The 9,358-nt window shown below is 31.8% G+C and overlaps 1 long non-coding RNA gene across 4 annotated transcripts; it reads left to right on the forward strand.

Moving 5' to 3' along the window:
• The first annotated feature begins 204 nt into the window (after window positions 1-204).
• Window positions 205-5,432, forward strand: LOC121756568. 4 transcript variants are annotated; one of them, XR_006040964.1, is made up of 11 exons: window positions 205-546; window positions 626-744; window positions 962-1,054; window positions 1,156-1,222; window positions 1,614-1,766; window positions 1,853-1,945; window positions 2,226-2,284; window positions 2,702-2,746; window positions 3,408-3,479; window positions 3,580-3,661; window positions 4,500-5,432. It is a non-coding gene; the product is annotated as an uncharacterized LOC121756568 (long non-coding RNA). The 4 variants fall into 4 exon arrangements; XR_006040962.1 differs by having other exon boundaries at window positions 206-546; window positions 3,574-3,661; XR_006040963.1 differs by having other exon boundaries at window positions 206-546; window positions 656-744; window positions 3,574-3,661.
• The last annotated feature ends 3,926 nt before the right edge of the window (window positions 5,433-9,358 follow it).

Consider the following 9,358-nt stretch of genomic DNA (forward strand, 5'->3'; position numbering starts at 1 on the left):
CACTATTTTTTACAATTCTTAAAACTCATGTTCACACAAAATGCCACTCCTATTGTGGGATAGAAGGAATATTAAATTATGGAACTAAATTTAGAAAAAAATCAAGAAATAATCAACGAATTTTTACTTGATTTAGTATGGAATAATAAAAGTAAAGAAATAAAATTTAAAAGTCCATTTTAAAATTAGAAATAAGAAAAAATAAAAAGTAGTGGGTGACTTCTCGGTTATTGCAGCTCAATCTCTAACCATCTCTATCTTTCTTCATTTACGGTGGCCACCTTCAAGCCGGGATACAACCGCCGTATTCCAGAAGTCGCCGCTGCCCATTTCTCATTTCTTGTTCAGCCTCGTCATCTCTCCCTGCGTGGATGAGATGCCGGTGGATCTGATCGTCGAGGCTCTTCAGATCTATCTGATCCGCCCTCACGAATCCGCCGCCGGTGTGGACGTTCCCTCCACCATTTCTCCGGAAAGCGCAGATGCAACGTCAGTGGAGCTTACGGTGGGAACGCGCAATAAGCGACGACCTTCAACAACGAAAAGGTAATCGGAATCCCTTTCAAAACTCTAGAGAAATTATTTTTTCGACAGGATTCTCAAAAATTGGTCAAAACCCTAACAGATCTAAGGCAAAAATTCTCTTCCTCGTCAGATTTTTGGCAAATGTCCCAAAACATTGAGAAAACGGTTGAGAAATCGAAGGGAGTCGTGCAGCTATTCAAATTTCTAAAAATGAAAAAGGTAAAGATATCTTCACCGCAGACATGTACTCTGTTGTTGTTTTCTTTGCATGTTTAAATATTCAATTTAATCGCTGCAAAGATGGAAAAAAAACGAATCTGTGACTATCTAGTGGCAAAATTAGAGAACTTAATCAACTGCTATTGAACAGATGTGCAAAAATATTAACATATAGCATTCTTCCTAATCTGACTTGATAGTACTTCGTTTTCACCAGGAAATGCCATGATTAACAGTTCAAAATCAAAGTCAAAGCTTAAATGGGCGAGAGAAAGAAGCATGCCAAGAAGTTCATCCGATAAGCGTATAAGTACTATACTTACAAAACTGAAATTATTGAAACACAATTTTATGCCTATAATGTCTATATATTTATATTACTGCTAATGATAATTTCAAATGGCCGAACAGAACATGTACGAAAAAGTTTGAAAGGAACAGCTAGAGATGCTGAGGACAACAGTAACACGATTGTAAGGTATATTTTGTATCTGAACTTGAAAGAGTTAACTGTTCTGATGCACAACTCTTAAGTATTAAAGATTTCATTAACTTCTTCAATGCTTCAGGACAAAAATTTAAATCCAGAATCAGATAATCAAATAATATGTAGCTTAAAAAGAATAAAATTAAAGAAAATAGTGAGCCGTGCATTAGGAAAAAGGTACAATTTCTTCACTGTAGGAATACATATGGGAATGTTCATGGCTTTGTCGGGTTTAGGGGTACTAAACCTAATAGATTTTCGCTTGCTCCTTGATTTTGGAAAAATAATCATGTTTGTTCTTTCATTGTGCCTAGCTCAAAAATCAAGCAGGCATCTTTTTGGTTTGCAACTTAAATATGTAACTGGGTAAATCTGTTTGTAGCAAAGCGAGCCAATAAGTCCGGATAGTCCTATTGATGGGACTCCTAGACCTGCAGTTCAATCGTCCTGCAAAGTTTTTACTGCTTCTGATACCAGCACACATGGTGGATTTTCTGTCTTTCATAAACATGCAAATGAGTGTCTTCCCCCATTGGTAACTATTTATCTGCTTCCTTTAGCTATATACAAATGTACTCACTAGTTTCCTATATTTGCTGACAATGATTGATCTCCTATCAGAATACGAGCCAACAGATTCTGAGCTTCCGACACAGGAATTGATTGCTAGGGATACACATGGAAATGAATGGCAATTCAAACATATATTTAGAGGTGAGATACTGTGTTTGTTTTCTAGTAATTGTTTACTTTTGGTGTCACTGATGTTGTATTGTTGTTTTGAGACTATATAAAGAAATCTATTCACCTGGGCCTTGTAGTTGGCATGGAAATAGTAGCTCTCCGGGCATGATACTAATAAATAGTAATTATAGATGTTATATATTAGGTAAATCTGAGCTTCATTAGTAATAAATCTGAGAAATTCATTTGCAAAATCATTCCCACAATATCAATTCCCATTAATATTAAAGTTTACTCTCATATTTTGCAGAGGAAGAGAATGGGGTTTTAAGAGTACAAACCGACTAAAATTGGTGTTGTGCATTAAAGGTAATTTTGTAATTACTTACACTTAGAATAGTAACTTAATATGTAATTACTAAAATTGGTGCTGTGCATTAAAGGTAATTGCTAATATCTGTGATAATGTGATTTGGTGTCAATACGGATGTATCTGTTTTAAGCATGCATCAAATTCTGAAAAATAAGAATTAAATTTGCACGAATCATGTGCTTTTAAATGCATTCATGCAAGCTTGCAATATATATGACCATGCTTGGCTGATCTTTAGAAGTTTGTGGTTTGGTCCCAAAATAGATAATATTCTTAACTATTGATTAAAATAATAAACTGCAATTGATATTTTAAAAGAAAATATACTATAATCTGAATTTTATCAACACCGTAATTTGTATGTTCAAATATTTTTTTAATTAACATATAAACTTTACTGTCATATTCTGCAGTGTTTTCTGAGTGCAAAAGGACTAAATTAATGCTGTGAAGTCAAGGTAACTATTAAATTACCTAATGTGTATGCCACACTTTGCTAATAACTGTGATAACGTTGTCATTTTGGTGTCAATATGGCTGTTTGTAGAAAGCATAAGCAAATTCTGAAAACAAATATTTTGCTTTGCATGATTGATGATTCATGTGGTGTCAATGACTGTTTGTAGAAAGCATAAGCAAATTCTGAAAACAAATAATTTACTTTGCCTGATTCATGTGCTGTTGAATACAATGATGCATGCTTGGAATATCTATGAGCCTATATTTGTGAACCAATTTTCTTGCATGCATTCTTTGGAAGAGAAGTTTGAATTCTGGTGCCCTATAAACAAAAAATTAGTAAATAGAAACATATATATTATATAAAACTTTCTATATTTCATGTATTCTGTTTTGGTAAACATACCAGCCTATCATGGAATACTACTTCCAAAGTGCTATCATTATTGTCTCCAGAATTGTATTCATAAACACGGATGCAACCGACCTTGATGGTAGAGTTGTAACTTTAGGTAGAAGATTGTCCTGCAACTAATGCATGGTGCCATTGTTTGAGATACAATGCTTTCTGCTATTGAAAAGAAATATTCAAAAATCAGTGACTAATTTAAACTTTAAAGAATGTATGCAGTATTTAAACTAACAACCTATTTTGTGCAGTAAATGATCCCAATATATTGCAAATAGAAGTGGCAAAAAAGGCAAATCATTGAACAGAAATTGTAAAATGAGGTCAGTGCCTTTTTATGAGAATCAACAGATCACTTAAATTGAATACGACTGTGTATTAAGTTCAGAAACAGGAACAAATAATTTCATTCATTAGTTGCAGGAACTTCGTGATCCAAAATATGAATGAGAGATGGCACTCAAGATTTCACAGATGAGGTGCATCACAGCAATGACAAATACAAGTTAGAAAACTACCTTCATAGGGTGGTGCTAAGTAGTTATGGAAACTTTTAAAAACATAAGTAACATTAAGACAATATGAAACTAAAATAGAAAAAAATAGTGATAAAGCAGAAATAGCATAAACCGAAAGAAATACAGTAAGAATAAAGAATGCAGATTCATAGAAGAATAGATAAACAATAAATGAGCAGTGATTTAAATGAGAATAGATGAATTAAGAAGAAGAAAGGTTCTGAACTGTTTCTGATGATGATTCTGCTGAATGATTTTGGTTGAGAGAATTTAGTGAGTCACTGAAGGAGTGAGTGGCAGGGGTATTTATAGTGCTCACCTCTTCAACATGCTTGTTGGAAAATTATGCATGTTCCCAAAAAAACATAATCATGAGAGACCTTCCGCATAACAACTATTTTCTATTTATAAAAAATATCTGATAATAATATTCAGACTTAAAATACTTTAACAACTTGCATGCCAAGTATTAATACAAAGTCTTTTACACTTATATTCATATTAGTATTATTATTAATTAATATTAATACGAATATAAAATTAATATTAATATGAATATAAGTTAAATATTATAGATTCATGTCTCATACATTAATATTAATATTAATATTGATATGAATATAAGTTAAATATTACAGATTCATTTCTCATAAATTCGGCCTATTTAATTTCATAAGTTTGCAACCATATAAGGTCATTTAAGACCCAATTCATTTCAGCAATTATTACCTTCACTTGTACTATTATATATAGGTGACTTATTGAGTTAAAAAAAACACCTAACCCTAAAAATATAATAGCCGCCTCTCACTCTCAACTCTTCAGAAAAAAGAAAGAGAAGGAAAAGAAAAGCGGCCTCTCTCTCTTCACTATGCAATCATTATAAAGAGAAGATAACATTGCAAGCATGGGCGGCTACAATACCTACTCCTACTCCTACTCTACTGAATCAAGACATCACCATATAAAAAAAAAGGTATGTAATTCTTTCTTTTCGAGCTATGTCCTGTATCTATATTTGACAACATAGTCATATCTAACTTACATGAGCATAATGTTGATGAGGTATTAGAGATTATTAGAGTCAGATTTCAAATACAATTACTACTCTTTGCAAATATTAATTCTAGAATGCTTTGCAAATCCTATCATCTATTTATTTAATAGGGTGTATTATGTCTCCAATTTTCTTTACACAAACGAATACAGTACTTAGTTTTTAAAATATATATACTACTTGATAGGTTTTTCATTTAATATGGTATCTGTTCATTTACAACAGATTTATAAATTTATATTCTGTCCCACTCTCTCTGTCTCTTTCTCTCTCTCTCTCTTTTATTTTTCATGTTCTAAAATTTTAATTTCATTCTCTCTTTCTTTTTCTTTTTCTTTTTCTTTTTTATCATGTTCTAAAATTGTGACTATATTCTCTCAGTCTGGATTTCTCTGATGCTGCTTCATTGATAATTCTAAATATAGGTTTTAAATATTAAAACTAACATATTATTTAACCTTGTTCAAGGATAAATTGAATTGGAAATAGATAATTGCTATTGCCTTGCAGGAAATATTTTTGTACATTTAATAGTTTGTCACCCTCCGTCTTTGTGTGAAGATTTTTGTACATTTAATAGTTTGTCACCCTCCGTCTTTGTGCGTCTCTTGGCCTATCTCTCCCTGTATGTCTCATGTTTCATGATCTAAAATTATGATTTTATTCTCATTTTTCACATGAATGAAATTGTGATTTTATTCCCTGCCTCTATGATATCATAGGTACAATTTCATTCATAATTTCAAACCTATACATTATAGGTTTTAAGTATGAGTACTAACATATTATTAATACTTTTTCAGGGATTGAGAAGATAATCTAGAAGAATAATATATATATATATATATATATATATATATATATATATATATATATATATATATATTGTGTAATATAATAGTATTTTCGTACAAAAGCCTATGCAAGTATAAAACACATAGGCTGCACCCTACCCCACACAATTCTCGATACATACAAAGAAAACTGGTATAAGATTTTAATCAACAGGATTTATGACGTTTAACACAAAATTGATACAAAAAACATAAAAATACAGTTGTTATAATGCCTAGTTTCCCGCCAAAAAGGGCTAAACTGGCATTTATAAAAGTTCCCAAAAAACTCTCACTTTAGATATTGATAGACTAGTATCAACCTCGTGCGTTGCACGACTCATTGATTTTTCATCATATTAACTTTATATTGTGTAATAATTTTATGAAAAGATAAACAACTCCAAGTTAGGTATGGAAAAATTAGAAAACTTGTTATAGGTATCATATATTTACTTAATGCAAAGAGAAAACAGAAAAATCCAATTAGAAAATTTTACACAAATTTCTTGAAATTCTCTATCCTTGTTTCTTACTTATGGAGTCATGCCAATTTTAACCATTTACACCATTTGCATTCTTGTATCTTGAAGATTTTTTGCTAGTAGTTGGTTTTATTGGATGCCGCTATCATCTCGTTGTCAACGTCAACATCAACATCTTCCATCCCTGCGTCACTCACTCTTTATTTTAGTCACAATGGCCCATATACTTCCTATTTCACTGGTCTTTTGATGACTCAGAAGTATTGTTAGGATGTCAATCATCGAGAAAGGTAAATTCCATACGTCATTTTTTTCTGGTAAGATCACATATTAGGACCATAATAATCACACAAAAAGAGTGCTTAAAATAGATAAATAATTACAATTTTTTTATATAGAAAATTCAGTGATGCAACATAGAGAATGCAATGAGGAAGCAAAAATTATAAGCTAGAAATGATACCATAACATACCTTTGGATATTTAATTAATAACCACCCGACAACACCATTATATATTTATTTGTATACTTTTATTTTTTAATAATATTATTATCACATGAAATATTTCTTATTCCACAATATAATTATTAAAAAAACCACAATAAATGAGAAACTAAAACTTATAACAACAAATAAATAGAAAACATAAATTACAATATTTGTAGAGGATAAAATATGAGATTTTTTATTTTACCAAAGAAGGATTATATGAGAAGAAAAGATGGGATTTTTTTGTGCAAAACAATATGAAATGTGGTTTCTATTCATACAGGATGAAAAAATATGAATTTTGGTATAATTTTTTAATACAATATATTTGAAATATATAAACTTTTAAAAAGAAATTATCAACCATTGAGAATGTGTCATTTGACATAATCTAATTGGCAGAATCATTAAATAAGTTGACCAACCAAGTGGTAGGTGGTTGCCTCCAAACCGACCGAGCTCAAGGAGAGAGACAAATCCTTGCAATCAACTTTTTTTTAATACATAATGAGGTGACGGTCGACCCTCCTCAACCGATAAACATGGTCCCATGTTTATCGGTTGGATATAGATGACCGCCACATCATATGTTAACTTAAAAAAAAAAAATTGAAACCTACGGTCTCTCTCCCTCTTCGATCTTGGTCCCTTTGAGGGCAACCACATACCACCTGGTCTTCATCCATATTACATTCGCCAATTAGATTGGTTGATAAATATTTTGTTCTAAATTAAAATATCTTTTATATATCATATCCAAAAATTATAAGATTTTATAAGTTTTCATCATCTATAAATAGTGTGCTATAGTTTTGCATAAAAAAATATCATCTTTTCTCCTCCTAATCCTTCTTTGATACAATTTCATGGAGTATTTTTTAGTTTCCTTTACTATAGTTCTGCACCAATTATTTATTTTTAATTTGGTATTTTAATTATTATCATTTACATTTTTATTTATTTATTTTTATAATTTTAGTTTGTCATTTATTGTGTTTTTTTATAAACCGACCGAGCTCAAGGAGAGAGACAAATCCTTGCAATCAACTTTTTTTTAATACATAATGAGGTGGCGGTCGACCCTCCTCAACCGATAAACATGGTCCCATGTTTATCGGTTGGATATAGATGACCGCCACATCATATGTTAACTTAAAAAAAAAATTGAAACCTACGGTCTCTCTCCCTCTTCGATCTTGGTCCCTTTGAGGGCAACCACATACCACCTGGTCTTCATCCATATTACATCCGCCAATTAGATTGGTTGATAAATATTTTGTTCTAAATTAAAATATCTTTTATATATCATATCCAAAAATTATATCAGATTTTATAAGTTTTCATCATCTATAAATAGTGACCACATTTGCTATAGTTTTGCATAAAAAAATATCATCTTTTCTCCTCCTAATCCTTCTTTGATACAATTTCATGGAGTATTTTTTAGTTTCCTTTACTATAGTTCTGCACCAATTATTTATTTTTAATTTGGTATTTTAATTATTGTCATTTACATTTTTATTTATTTATTTTTATAATTTTAGTTTGTCATTTATTGTGTTTTTTTATAAATTTTATTGTCCAATAATAAATAATTTATCTATTAATATTATTATTACAAAATAATATAAAATGGTGTGGTTGAGTGGTCATTGATAAAAACATAAAAAAAATGTATGGTTGGGTTGGATGAATATTAATGATGTGGAAGATAATGCAGAGAAGATAAAAATTAATTAAATATTAAAAAAGTAGATGGTTGGGTTGGGTTGGGTTGGGTTGAGTGACGGCTGATAAACATGAGAAAATCGGATATATAGGCTACTTTACCTTTAAAATAACGAAAATGTACCAATTTTGTTATCTCTTCCATAAATGGGGAAAACGCCACCCGCATTGGCGTGTCTATAAGTAAAGACGCCAGCCTAGTTGGCGTTTTATAATGTCGTCGTATTTTACTCGTATTTTCTCCAAATACTGTTACGTTAAAACACGCCAACTTGGTTGGCGTGTATAAGTAAAAAACGCCTTTCGGGTTAGCGTGTTTAGTAAATTAGACACGCTGAAGAGAATGGCGTGTTTACATAAAGATGCTATCACGGATGGCGTTTTATAATTGAAAAACGCCAACACGAGTGGCGTGTTTATACAGACTGTTATAGCAGCCTCGCCTCCCCCGAATCGCGAAAAACTCACACCACACACTTCGCGATTTTATCCAAAGCAGCGCCTCTCGTCGCGAATTCGCCCTCCTCTCCGTGATTTCGCCGTCCATTCATCAATCGGTGCTATTCTTCCCCAAATTCGTATATTTTTTTCGGTTAGTATACTTATCTTTTACATTATTAGAGTAATTGTTGGATAGTTCGCTAGAGTTTGTAATGGGTTGTGAATTGAGTTGAAATAATGTGCTGAATTATTATTTAGCATATTGGATGGTTTGAATGTGTCACGGCCGCACTTCCTAAGGATAGAAAGCATGGTGGGTCGCGACTAATGGGGAATTAAGAAGCGGGGAAGAAGGGGAAAACAATCAAGGGGTTCGACATGTAGATCAAAATGTGAAACTTTATTACCAGATAATAGTTGAAATCACGAAGTATCAAGTTCATATGAAAATAATCCAACAGAATACAGAAACATCAGAGTTTTAAAACCTGGCATAGCGGAAGCATTTGAGAGTTGGCTACTACTATATATGAAGACACAATAGCAACCGGAATATTTAATGAATACTGTCTTTGTCCAAATGCTCAACATCCTCCGTCCCCCGTCCACGCTCAACCTGCACATAGGGAAACATATGCAGAGGCTGAGT

This window comes from Salvia splendens, chromosome 11 (genome assembly GCF_004379255.2).
Source record: "Salvia splendens isolate huo1 chromosome 11, SspV2, whole genome shotgun sequence".
NCBI classification, from domain to species: Eukaryota; Viridiplantae; Streptophyta; class Magnoliopsida; order Lamiales; family Lamiaceae; genus Salvia; species Salvia splendens.